This window comes from Benincasa hispida, chromosome 6, assembly GCF_027475165.1.
Source record: "Benincasa hispida cultivar pf3 chromosome 6, pf3_genome.v1.1, whole genome shotgun sequence".
NCBI classification, from domain to species: domain Eukaryota; kingdom Viridiplantae; phylum Streptophyta; class Magnoliopsida; order Cucurbitales; family Cucurbitaceae; genus Benincasa; species Benincasa hispida.
The window spans coordinates 30,596,246-30,611,477 of record NC_143483.1 but is presented as its reverse complement, the minus strand read 5'-3'; positions in this window follow the sequence as shown (position 1 = coordinate 30,611,477).

Here is a 15,232-nt window from a genome sequence, read left to right as displayed (position 1 = left end):
ACCTCTCTCTTTTTTCTTTTTTCTTTTTATTCATTTTTCATAGTAGATCCATTTGATCTTACATTTGTCAGAGTGTGCTTAGTTTAATGGTAATTAGTATGATCTTCTTTCTTAGAGATCAAATGTTCAATCTCAATCTCATTGTTGTTATACTAAAAAAAAAGAAGAAGAAAAATCCCACCTTCAATTTTTATTTTTTTATTTTTTTTGCTTTTTTACTTTTTATTTATTATTATTATTTTGGTTATGGATTGTTGTTTATCCAACAGAAATTTGGAAATATATAGAAGATATTTTGAAGTACAAACATGCCAAAAGGAATTAATAGTGAAATATGTCATATTGAACCACATTTAGGATCTGTTTGGTAGAAAATCTGAAAATAGAAATTTAAAAATAAAGGATTAAATGAAAACAATGTTTGTATTTCATGTTTTCATATATGTGTTTGGTAGTAAAATTTAGAAATTTAATTCTAGTCTAAACAATTGTAAACTAGTTGCAGTTACTAAATATTAGTTGACAAAAAATTATTGTTGATTTATTTATGAACATGTTTTATGTTAAAAAAAAAAACTATACAATTATTGTTTTGTACTATTATATAATCTATAGAAAAACTGAAATTTTGGTTTCTTTGATTTGGAGTAAGTTAAAATTTTAGTCTTAATCCTATGATAGGGGCTATTTAAGAGGATTTAACAAACATATGAACTATCAAACAATAGGAACTAAATTATAAATTTTTAAATTATATGAACTAACTTTTAACTTTATCCAACCTATAGGGACCAAACTTGGAATTTAATCTAAATTTAATAGATTCATTACATAATACATATTTTATTTTCTTAAAAAAATTAAATTGGGTTAATTACGTAACATATTATATTTCTAAATATCTTTATTTAACATAATTCTACATTTTAAATTTTAAAATTCAAATTCTAGATACAAAGAAAACATAAAAAATGTTGTTTTTAGAATTTATACAAGATCACAAAATCTGAAAATAATTTCCAGAGGTTGTTTGCAAAAAATATATACGGTGAAGTCAATGAATCTGAAAATATAAAACCTAATTTGGATTGCGAATTAAATAGGTCTAAAATTCTTTTGTTTTTCTAATATAGATTCATTTTTTGTTTCTATGAGGATCTGTGAGCTATATATCAAGCACTTGAAGTTTGTTGAAGCCAAATAAATAAATAAAAATAAAACAAAATAAAACATTTTGAGGAGATCTATGAAGCACAGACACATATATGACTACACGATACGCGATACGGATACGATCGGATACGGGCGTCATTTTTTTATATATATTCTGTATTATATATATTTCTAAAAAAACGATGATACTGATACGTTGAATATACATTTTTTTCTTTAAAAAAATCTAGGATATAGATAAATTTAGCATACAAATTAATAATAATAGCACAAAATAGAATACAAACATTAAAATCTATTCACAATTCAAATCTTATAAATAATTTATTTACATGAGTAGAATTTTCTTACATATAAATATTAAGAATTACATAAAAGAGATTAATTCGACACTAATTTAAAGTGGGTCAAGATTGAAGGTTAGATTCCCTACTCCCAGATTTCGATGGTTGAATTAAAAGTAAATATATATAGTACTTTGTGAAAAAAAAAATGTTTGAAATTTCTAGTTATGTATTTAATTTTAAAATATGAATTAATTTTAAGGTTGTTGTAGTTTTTGTACTTTGTGAAAAAAAAAAATGTTTGAAATTTCTAGTTATGTATTTAATTTTAAAATATGAATTAGTTTTAAGGTGGTTGTAGTTTTAAAAATAACTGGTCAATAAACTTGTTCATACACACGTGAAATTTTATAGTTTTTTAAATTATAATATAATGATTTTTTAGCATATAATAAATAAAATATTGCATATTTTTTATTTTAATTACCATAAAATTTTAAAAAGATACTTATTTTCATTTTTCACATTTTTCATAAACATATTCTTTTATACACTAGAGTCCAAAACATTTTTTTTTGTTTACTCTATTCCATTGGAAAGTCACACATCATTGGATATTAATTACATCGATTGGTGTTCATCAAAACACGTACCTTCGAATAGTTGTAGTTGTGTTCTACTAGCATCAATTATACTTATTAGACCTAAAACTCTAACTTTGAAATTTATAAATATATTTTTATAAATTAAAAGTTAGAAAATTCACTTCTATTGTATTTTAAATCGACACCTACACTCTAAAAGACGTATTTCATCGACAAAGTATAACATTGGGATTCACTAAAAATATAAAGGTAAAATGGACTTTTAAAAAAATTCTTCCTTTATAGTCCCTTAAGTATAAATTGTCACGAGTAGTAAAAAATGTTGCAGCTATGTTGAAAATAACCACAATTTTTCTTTGAAACAAATAATTTTTTTTGTTAAAATATCATTTCAGTCCATATATTTTGAAGTTTGTTCAATTTTAGTTCTCATACTTAAAAAAAATTGTAAATTTAGTCCTTATTGTTTATTAGCATTTTCACTCAAATTTTGAAAACATATTGACATACTGTATTTTTTTGCATGACAATTATCATTATTTTGATAAAAAATAATTTTAAAAAATTAAATTTAAGATTTATAAAAAAAAATACGTAGACTAAAATTGAACAAAGCTTAAAATACACAAACCAAAATAATATTTTAATTTCTTTTTTCATTTGAATTTAACTATATATCGAGATATTAGAAGATTCCAACTTCTGATTTTTTAATGGAGGGTATAAAATATTAAGGATTATTTTTTTTAAAAGAAAAAATAACACTAGAGAGGCTTATTTGTTGGTGACTAATAATATTTGGAAAAAGTGAATTAATTATTCTTTCATTGGAAATGTGCATGTAATGTAAACTTCTAATTGCTTCACCAAAAAGGAAATCACTCTTCAAAAGCACTTCCAAACTTTTGGCCTTTTCAACTCAGCAGTTGTAACCTACGGTCAAGAGTACAGAACCCACAAGTGACTCCACATTACCAACGTTGATTTTGCTGACTTTCAATCTAGATTATAAATGAACGGACGTGATCTTCACCATAAAATACGATCTACGGTCTTAATGAAAGCCAACATGGCAGGACAGCATTTCTCCATATAGGGAGGCTTTAACTAGGGAAACCAATTCCTTGACCACAAAGTTTGTCCTATTAAATCTCACTTTCATCAATAAATTTTTTTCATTTTATTTCTATGCATTTTGGTTTTATAAAAATTGAGGTTGGAAGAATAAATTTTGAATGTCAGAGACTAAATTAAAATAAAACTCAAATCTCCAAGAGGTAAAATCGTAATATTTTAGAATTTATGGACTAATTGAAATCAAGTTTAAAATTTAAGAAATAAAAGTATATCATTTTGAAATATAGAGACCAAATAGAAACTAGATTCAAAACTTAGTGACCAAAATATTAATTTTCTTATTATTTTCAAGTTCATGGGTTGAGTATAAATTTTTTTTAAGTTAAGAGACTAAAATAGAATAAATATAAATTTAAAGATCAAAATAAGTATTTTGAAAGTTCATGAACTAAAATGCTACAAATCTAAAATTGTTGTGTTTTGACAAAATATTAGAAGTGCAATTGTCCCACGTCGAAAAGGTTCAAAGAAGTGATGAGCTCCAAACATTATAAAAAGTTCATATAGCTTTGGTTTGAAATTGTTCTAGTTAGAAACACTTCAAGCTTAAGTGTACTCGTTCTCGCTAAATTCTCTTCATACATTCTCTAGTTTGAAAATGAGAAAAAGACATATGTTGTACAAGAGTTTTGAGAGATTACTTTTGTAATTGAGATCAACGAACGGATTACTATATGTGCTTGTAATAATTTTTCACATGGTAGATTTCTTTCTAGTAGGTTGTGACCTTTTTCCAAGTTTGAAATTCCCTACATAAATTTTTGTGTTTTCATGTTTTTTCTTTTCGTTTTTTTTTTTAATTTCTCTGTCCTATAGTAGTAGTGAGAAACTTTTTTTCCAACAAATAGTTTAGGACTAAATAGTTCATAAATTTTAAGCTTAGTTGAATAAATCAAACTTCTAAATTGATAATATATGTTCATGACAATTGAACTATGTTTGGATTGTCTGATTTTCTAATAGTTTAACAATCCTTTTGATGTATTAAAAAATTTCAATTTAAACTTTCTATTAAAGAAAACATTTATTAATAAGATTTTGAAACATTTAAGCATGCATGTCATTTTGTTGATGCAAAATTTGGAATAGAAAAAACGTATCTGACACTCACATATCACCAGCAGTTGAATTTGTAATTTGGGAAAGAGTGGACCTACAAAACAAAGAAAAATTATTTTAATACCTAAGTCAGTAAGAGAATTAAGAAAAAAAAAAAGAGAAGAAGTTAGAAGTTTTTAGTTCCTCCTAAGATTAAGGTATAATTTTTCCAATGTTAGACATATTCATATAATAATACACTTAATTAAAGTATGGGTTATGTATGTGGATTAATAATTTATCATATTGAGTTATTTTATTAGATTGGGACATATTATGTGATCTAATTAATTAAGGTCATAGATTTCTAATTGAGTATGGAGTTAATGGGTAGAAGCTCATTCTAATTAGAAATGGGAACCTTAATTGAACTAGTATATAAAGAGACCTTAGGGCTATGGTCCTCAATATACCAAAATAATAAACAAGTTTTTCTTGAATCCCATCTAGAGAGATCCCACTAAGGGCATTCGGAGTTTTTGTAATGGAATCCGGTTAGAAACTGATTGAACTCAGTGAGTTTATTTTTTAATAGTTTGATAATATTGATTTTTTCAACTATTTGGATTAATTGTCGATTAAATTTCTTACACGCATTTCTAAGTTTTCTTGATTGATAGTTTGGTGAAATTCTTGGCAATAGTTCTTAGTTCTTGATTGATAAGTTTGTGAATTTAAATCTAAAGTTTGATTGATAATTCAAGTTTAAATTAATCATTTGTGAATTTTAGTTTAAATTTGATTAATCATGTTGTGGATTCAATTTTAATTAATCATATTGTGGATTCGAGATTAATTGATCATGTTGTGGATTAAATTTAAATTTGATTGATATTTTGGTGAATTTAAATTTAAATTTTCACATGTTTATGTTGCTTTAATTGTACCGTGTGTATGCAATTATTGAGTGAATTTTGGTAAAGACTATATGGGGTTCTTCTTATATTATTTTTGTACAATAATATTATATATTATTGTGTCTTATATTTTGGATTGAATTGGTCAAAATAATATGTTAACAAAGTAGCTCCTGTTTTCATATTAATTTAATTATAAAATATAAGATGTGCATATTCACGAATTTATGCGGATAATTATCGGTCCAAACGAAGATAATTATTTGGCCAAATTGTGGGTACACATGTGGTAATGAGTATGTGACAATTATAAGGATTTGGTGAAAAATAGTCGGTCTAAAGAAAGGCTATTTTTTTATAGAGTTTATTGTCAGTACTTTGATTACTACATTGAGAGTACCATTTACAGTTTGTGTTTTTGCCCAAAGGTTGGACATCAATGTTGCTAGGTATCTTGTTAAAATGAGCCCACCACATATATGAAATTATTTTCTTATTTTTTAATTGTGAGTACATATTTTATTATTTATTGTTTCAGTTGGTTCTACTCAAATATTTGGAAATATGAGTTCAATCCCTAAGTTGGATGGATTGAACTTCAAGAATTGGAAAGAAAGCTTAGAGATATTTCTCGAGTATATGGATTTGGATCTTGCATTAAGGACCACTAAACTTACTTCTACTAAGGAACAGTCGAATACGACTAATACAAAGAAGTGGAAATGATCAAGTCGCATGTGTCTGATGATCATTAGGCACTCCATTTCGAAGCCTTTTTGGGACTCTATCACGAAAAGTAAAAATACCAATAAGTTCCTAGCTCAAATTGAGAAATATTTTACTAAATTTGAAAAGGGAAAGCAAGTAGTCTTTTGACTTCTTTAACTTCCATGAGGTATAAGAGCAATGGGAACATAAGGGAGTACATTATGGAAATGTCCAAACTCGTAGGTAAATTAAAGGCACTTGATATTGAGATAAATAAAAATTTACTTGTACATCTGGTACTTATCTCTCTTCCTACACAATTCACTCATTCCCCAAGGTCAGGGTAAGTAGATAAACTGTTCCCTTAAGGGCTGATTTCGAGGCTTGAACAATGTATAAGATTTAAATAGTCTTAGGTACTATGTTGCTAAAAGTTTAACGAAAATTTTAGCTATTTTTAGTACAAGGTATTTGTGTGGCAAAACTGTGAAGAAAATTTTAGCTTTTCTTTCAAATAAAACTTATACATGGGAATACAATGGATATGAAGTAAAGGAATTGGAATATAAAATAAAACACAAATACCCTATTTAATTAGGAAAAATAGATAATTAATAAAGTATAGAGAGTTTGTTCATTAATAATTAAAGAAGTGGGGTAAGTGGATATGTGTCTTGATTTTATATGTTGCCCGAGTGAAAATGATGGGTGTTTGTAGGGAGAAACATATTTATATGTTTTATAATGAAGAATCCTAAATTAGGTTTTATTTTTCACATACTCTACACTTTTCATCCATACTTCTTTTGGCATAAGTTTTTAAAATTTTAAAGTCTCCACAAATTTTATGTTAGGTGATACTTCTATTAATTGGTGTTAATAACCATTTTTTTTGTTTGATTTTAGGAGCTATTTTTAGGCTTTTCTTTCTCAAATAGTGATTCATTAAAATAAATCACCAATATTTTGGGATTAGTTTTATTTTTATTTAAATTTTAAACTAGTTAGCATTTCAGCTAGATATCTTGTGTTAAGGGATATTTTGACATTTGATAAATCTTATTAAAAAATTGAAAACAATTGGCCATTTATTCAAAGAAAAAATCTAGTGGTCATTTTATAAAAAGTTTATTATGTTTTGGTAATTTGGAATTTTTTTTAAAAAATAATGACAAAAATAAGGTTGGGGGAAAGTATTCCCAAAAATATGTATTTGAATTGTGTATCGGGTACACGAGTACCTAGCCACCTGGCACGCCCAGTCTGGCATGGCAGTCATGCAGGTTTGACTGAGGAAATCGTATACCGGGTACACGATTACCCTTAGTCGTGTACCGGATACACGACTTCCTCACATTAAAAACTTCACCCGCCCCTTCTTCTTCCTCACTGAAATGGTCCCTTCTTCTTCCTCTCCGAGACCGCCACTTCTTCTTCCTCACTGATACCAACGATTTCTTCCTCTCACCGATTTTTGCTTTCAATTTCTTCTTCTATTTTTCTTTTGACTATCCAAAATCTCATTGATTTTCCTCACCGAGGTCTCCATTTCACCGAAATCTTCTAAAATTTCAATTTTGCTCGATTTTCAGTCCTTCATTTGATCCTCACCGAATCCTCCATTGTAGTGGTCGTGTTGCTCGATTTTCATACCCTTTTGGCTACCGATTTTTGCTCGTTTCTGTGGTATATTTCTTTCTCTAGTTGGGCTAATCTGTATTTATATGTATGTTTTTGCATGTTTTTGGGCTGAGTTTATTTTAAACTTAGTTTATGTATAGTTTATGAATAGTTTATGTATGTATAGTTTATGTATGATTTAGTTTATGTATAGTTTATGTATGATTTAGTTTATGTATAGTTTATGTATGATTTAGTTTGTGTATGTTTTTGGGCTGATCTTATATTTTTTTTTATTTGTTTTGATTGATTTAAACTTAGAAATCTTATATGTATTTGTTGGGCTGATTTAAATATATAATTTATAAATCTTAGATTTGGTCTGATTTAAATGTATAATATTTAGATCTTATATGTTAAATTTAGAAATTGGAGTTTGTTGGGTTGACATATTAACATATTTTTTTGTCAACTATAACAGTTGAAAAAACATAATAAATATGTCGATGCATCCTGAAGATTTAGTAATTCTTGAACTTGGAAATGATGGAGATAGTGACATTGACGTTGAAGTTGATGAATTATTTGGAAACGACAGTAGTGGTGAACATGATCTTGAGTTGGTACCGTCGGAAATGTTCACCCAAATAGATTGAGAAATGAAAAATTCAACGTGTGAACTAAGGTCTACTTTGGAAGAAAGGAATATAGGAGTAGATAACTGTAGTTTAGTACAAAAAGGAATGTTGTTTAATACCAAAGAAGATTTACAGCTTGCTGTAAAAAAATATTGTGTGACAGAACACTACGAAATTGTCGTAGTGGAATCAAATCAGGATCTTTGGTATGTTAATTGTAAATCATGGAGTGACAGTTGTGCTTGGAGGCTACGGGCATGTCGGTGCAAAACTTATGGGATGGTCGAAATCACAAAACTTCAAGTAGAACACTCATATTTGTTTTCAGAATTGACATAGGATCATTCACAGTTGGATTCAAATTTCATAAGTATCGAAATTCAAAATTTGGTTAGAGCTGATCCTAGAGTACATGTGGCCCTACTTCAAGAAGCCATTAAAAAACAATATGGCTATAATGTCAATTATAGACAGGTGTGGCAAGCCAAGAGAAAAGCGTTAATTGTTGTGTTTAGCGATTGGGAGAAATCATATTCGGAGCTTCCGTATTGGCTAAGGGAAAATTATTAACAGCCTTATTTATTGATGCAAACAGACATATATTTTCCCTTGCTTTTGCTATCGTAAAAGGTGAGAATTCGTCCAGTTGATCATGGTTTTTGTGGGCATTGCGTGAATGTGTTACCCAAAGAGAGGGTGTTTGCTTGATTTTTGACAGACATAAGGGCATTCTTGCTGCAATTAATAATGAAGAAATTGGTTGGAGTGAACCTAGAGCGTACCACCAATATTGTCTTCACCATGTTGCCAGTAATTTCAATACAAAATACAAATCGAAGCAACTAAAAAATTTGGTGTTTAAGGCCGAAAATCAACACCAAAGGCGTAAGTTCATTCGGTGCATGAAAGAATTGAAACAATTGCACCCTGAATGTCTTGAAGTCTTTTCAGACATTGACTTGGAAAAATAGACACAGTCACATGACGGTGGGTACCACTATGGGTGGATGACCAGCAATGCAGCTGAATGCATGACGGCGTTTTCAAAGGTGCTAGAATATTACTAATTACTTCTTTGGTTAGGCTAACATTCTATCGCACAATATTGTATTTTGAATGTCGGAGACAAGAAATCAGTGAAGCACTCGATTGTGGGGACATATATACAAAATATACCCTAAAAAAACTGAATAGGTGGGAAAAACGAGCATCGGCATATACGGTGACATCCATTGACAGGGAAAGTTAAACTTTCGAAGTACAAACTGGCATTAATTGTATTTTTTATAATTTTAGATGGAATGGTGTATTAGTTGTCTCTTAATAGTCAGCAAATATGTTGCTCGTGTACAGAAAAATATTCGACGTGCTGACGCACAATCAGGTAGTAAATATGTATATAAATGAATATTTAAAACATTTTATATGTATACTTCTTCTTATTATTATTATTTTGTCAGGTTTTTTGGGTGCCATACACACAGATTTGGTCATCCTTACCTGATTATTGTCGTGATGGTGAAGACATTTGGTTGACTATTAGCCCTCTTATATGCTTCCATATAGTAAAGTGGCATCATCCAAATCGTGTGTTGAGATAGTTCGATATGCAACAAACGATACCTTCGTTGTCCTATACACTCCCAGCACTACACCAGATCGATTTAAGAGGTAAGCACGACCAAGACTGGCGTCGAATCCATGCGGAATATTTATCCTACTGACATGGATGACGTGATCGTTGTGCACAAGGAGAATTAACAAATGGGTCAGTTGTATCAGACGACTACTTTCCCTGGTACAATTCGATCACGAGGCGATTTATCTCACCTGACGGCACTTACTATTACTGCATGGTAAGAGATTTAAAATCAGGCATTTTCCATATATATGATAAGAATATTGTTTAATATTTATTTATTTTTTATTGTACAGAATAATTTTATCGGTGATGTTCAACAATATTCCGTGCAGAACAACTTACCAGAATTGGGTTCAATGTGTCAGCAAACATTGGTCATATTATTCAATAAACAAGACGACTCATTGTTGCTGACACCGATCGAAGACGTATTCGTCGTAGACGACAGCGACAACGGGGTGAACCTAATTTAGAAGGACATGAAGACAATCCCCATGAGGAGTAAGAGCCAGAAGGGGTCGTTTTTAAATCCCACATTGTATCATTTTCAAATTGTAAATTAAAGAACTAATTGTAAATATTCTTTAATATCATGGTATTTTTTTTTTAATATAAGTACAAGATGTTTTCATTGTAGATTAAATATATAATTAAGTTTGATAGTGAAAGAATTAAGTTTAATAATTAAGTTTAACAATTAAAAAAACAATTATAAGCAATAATGAAGGAATTAAGTTATATAATTAAGTTTAACAATTAACTTTAAAAAGAAAAAAAAATATAAGCGAATCGTGTACCGGGTACACAAGTTCACTTGACCGGTCAATCATCCAGCTGACATGGTCAACTGACTGGATTAAATGATACTCGTGTACCGGGTACACAAATATGCCACATGGTAATCGTGTACGGGTACAAGATTACACTACATAGTTTTGTCAATACTTTCCCAAAACACCTATTCTTAGAAATGGTTTCTCTTCAACACTATTTTTGTTATTATTTATTAAAAAAACATTATTTAAAAAAAAAATCGGTAATTTGTCCAGAGAACTTTTTTATCTCTCAAAGTTTTTTCCATAGATCTCTCTCTTGAAACACACACTCATTTTCTCTCTCTAAAATTTAAATATTTTCCCCAACATTTTTCACTTTAAACTTTCCTTTTTCTCTAACTTATCTGATTCTAGAATTTCTCTAGCTTTTTATTCTCTCTTTCAAATTTTTTCTCTTTAAATTTTGTCTCACTACAACTTTTTTTTTCTAATTTATTTTTATTTCAAACTTTACCCTCTCTAAAATTTCTAGTTTCATTGAAGTTCTTCTCACTCTAAAATTTCTCTCTCTCTCTAAAATCTCTCTTTTTCCCTAATAAATATTTTTTATGAAGTCTAAACTAAAATTCTCTCTAATATTTTTTCTCTCTAAATATATATATATATATATATATATATATTAATCTTAGTAAATTTACTATGTTTAGCTTTTCCAAAATAGTTCTATCTATATCTCTAAATTTTAATTTCTGTCTTAAGACATATTTTTATCCTTCATCTTTGAGAAAGTTTTTTTTAGGAAAAAAAAAAAACAAGACATAAGAATTTTTTTATCAAGCATATATGTCTTTTTCAAAAAAATAGAAAAAAAAAAAAGATGATTTTCAAACAATACCTCATTGAATATCAAAATCATTTGTTCATTGCATGTTACAATCTCATGGTATATTATTATATCAGACTAATTTTTCATAAAAAAGTATGTATTTTTCTGAATCCTTCTTTATAAATTTGGTTAATTACCAATTTACAATAATTTAATAGACAGAGGAAGGGAAAAAAAACCCCAAAGTATGAGAGAAGGAAAAGAAAATAATGCAAAAGTTTGAAAGTAACTTGAATGTATTTTTCAATAATTGATTCCCAAAATTGGCTGGTTTTTGAGTTATTCTTATTTTATTTTTATTTTTATTTTTTTGCCTAGATGAGCTTTCTACATGTACAGCCTAAACAAATATGTTTAATTACATAATAGGCTAAATTTTTTTAATTCTTCTACTAGAATAGTAGGAGTGTTCATGGAATGGGTTGAGTTAAGTTGAAGTATTTTTTAGACATGACCTAATTGTTTAGATTGTAAATTTCTTCAATCCAAATAATTCTTACTTGATGAATCCAAGTCAACCATGAAACATTTTAGATTGGGTTGGTTTGAGTTATTTGGGTCACTTATTTAAATCTTTATTATAAAAATAAGTAAAATGTTAATATGTACAAATTTTATTTAATTATTTTTATATATTGAGTTGAGATCAACAACTCAATTTCAATTTATATTATGAATTTTTTTTTTTCAAATTGCTAAAAAATTATTTTTAAGAGTTATTGGAAAATAAATTATCCAAAATAAAAACATGAAATTAAATAAAAATAAAGTAAATATATGTATATATAATTGTATCATAAGTTAAAAAAAAAAAAAAAAAAAAAAAAAAAAAAAAAAACATACTTTTTAAAATTAATAATAACTTTGTTGGTTCTGATTGGTTTGAGTTATTTGAGGTGAACCCATGAGCCAACCCAGCCCATAAACTTTTCATTTATTTGAATCCAACCCAACTCAAACCGTATAGGTTGGGTTGGGTTGATTCGACTTTCCAAGTCATCGAGTCTTTTGAACACCCCTAATAAATAATGAATAGCCTAATGAGCAATTATTTTACACAAAGGTCGGACTCAATTTACTTTTTCAACTCTCCTTACCATTAAGTTATATATATCAACAACAACAACAATAATATTCATATTTATATTTTAATACCAAAAGATGCATTTAAGGGAAGTTTTTTATAAACTTCTTAAAACGGTATTCTTTTCAAAACCTACACAAGTAATAAAAGTTTCTCTATAAATATGAAAATGTTTCCACTCTTAATGAAAGCAAGAATCGACAAGAAGTTTTGAAAGAGAAAACAAAGTATATGTGATATATACAACGCAATACATTCAAATATTTAAATTTTCTAGAAATAAATTTGGATATATTTGATAAGTGCACGAATAAAACATTTTTATATAACAAACAAAATATGCAATGTACATTTACATTGTTCAATATATTTCTAAATATGCCAAAAAATAAATCATGTTATATGCTATGCATGTTTAAATTTTCAGTATATTATCAGTGTATTCAACATATATTGAAATCTCAATGAAGAGGTGATTATTTTTCAGTTAAGAATATGGAAGAAAGTAAATAAAATCTCTTAAAGAAAAGAAACTTTAATTTGAAATATCCTACATTAAATGAACATCAATGAAATTAAATAATAAAAACAAAGTTATTCGAAAATGATGTTAATAGGAAAAGAATTAAATATTTTAAAATTTTGAAATAATGTTGAAAATTTTAATTTGATAAAAAAAAATAAAGCTAAACTCTCTTAATGAAATAATTTAAAATCTAAGACATTTTACAAATATATGCTAGGACAAAATGAATTCATGGGTTAGGAACAAGCTAGTTTTCCAAAAAAAATTGGGCCCAACAGAAAAGCCCAGGCTTCAAGAAATGAAAAAGAGTAGAGTGCCCATCACAAAATTTTGTCTTGGGTCAACAACAAAAATAGTTATGAATGACTTTAATGTATATTTTAATTTTATAATTTTTTTTTCAATTATCTCAGTCTCTATAAATAAGTACAACAATAAAAATAAATAAATAAATAAACTAACATAAATAAATTGTGGAGGCTAAAAGTAGACGAAAAATAGGACCATTGTTAATTTTTCTCTACTACTCTAATGACTAAGATGTTTCGACGTATCTCTTATGGTACGTTTGGTTTGTAGAAATGGGAAATGATATTCTATCACTATGTTTGGTATAAGTTTTATCTTTGGGAATGAGAATATCTTATTTCAAGACATTTCATATTCTCATACATCGAGATTTTTCATTACCACCCAAATAAATGAGTTTTCTCAATTTCCAATGGTTTTTCTCTCTTTTTTACTTTTTTCTTTTCATTTTATTTCCAATGGTTTCTCTCTCTCTTACTTCTTGGTTAAATTTCTTTTTATCGGTAATATATATTAGCAATCACAAGTTATTTATTAAAACTATTAATTAGTCTTTAAAAATTATTAATTAATTAACTAATAAAATAAGTTAATTTTTTAATTAAAAAATTTTGTACACTTGTACTTCTAATTTTAATCTATAATCATAGTTATTTTTTTAAATTAAAAATATTGTTTGATGATTTAAAATCGTTTAGTTTATATCAACTTCTATAAGACTTAAAATTGACATTAAACAATTAGTTAATTTACTCTTCAATTAAGAAAAATACATTAAAAAAATTGGTATTTAAATTAATTACCAATATTTTTTTTAATAAAAAATGATAATATAAAAATTTAATTGATAATAAATATATTAAACTGAATGGTGAGTGGGTAAATTTAGTTAAATTTAATGGCTTAAAATTGATTTAATAACTTAATGTAATGAAAATAAATTAACAAACGAAAATTAATTATTGAAGTTGATTTTTATTAATTTTATAATTTATAATTGCATAAAAAAGTATAACACATTCCCAAACATCTTATTAGCTTTCCCATACATAACCAAATGCAGTCATCTTTGATTCCTAGACATCTTATTCTCAAGCATCCTATTCTCAGACATCTACAAAACCTTAATCCAAACGGCTCATCAAAGACAGGTTACTTTAAGGTTTTATAGATACCTGGAAATAAGGTGAATAAGATGTCTGGGTGTTATTGGATTAATAAACTAACTAATAAAAAACATTCAATCTATTCATAAAAATTAATTAATTATGAATCAATAATAATTTTAATTATAAATATTTAAAAATTAAGTATTTTATAACTAAAATTAATCAATTAATATATTTAATGAATGTCATACTAATTATAATCTAACACTTAATCATTTTTATAATTAGTTAAGTTCAACGTTAGCAATTTTAATTTTATTTAAATAATATAAGAGAATATATTTAATAAAGAAAAATACATTATATAAACAAGTAAAAAAAAAATATATGGTATATTAATCCAGAATACTAAAAAAAAAGTTTTATAAATGTGATACGCTAATAATGAAGTAACAAAAATTAATAACAATAAATAATTAACTGATCAATAATGATTACATGTTCCAATGATCAAATTAAAATTAATCTTAATAAATAATTACTTGGTTATTAAAAACAACAAAGCAATAAAGTATTATTATTGAAATATGAATTTTTGTACTGATTAAATTTAACTAATCATAGTTTACTAATTAAATATATTCAAGATATTGTTGGCTAATAAATTACTAATTTATGTAAAAAAGTAATTGCTTTCATTTAATACAATTTATTGTAAAAATAAGTTAAGTAAATATTTTAATAGATTACTATTGATTTATTAAAATAAATATTTATATT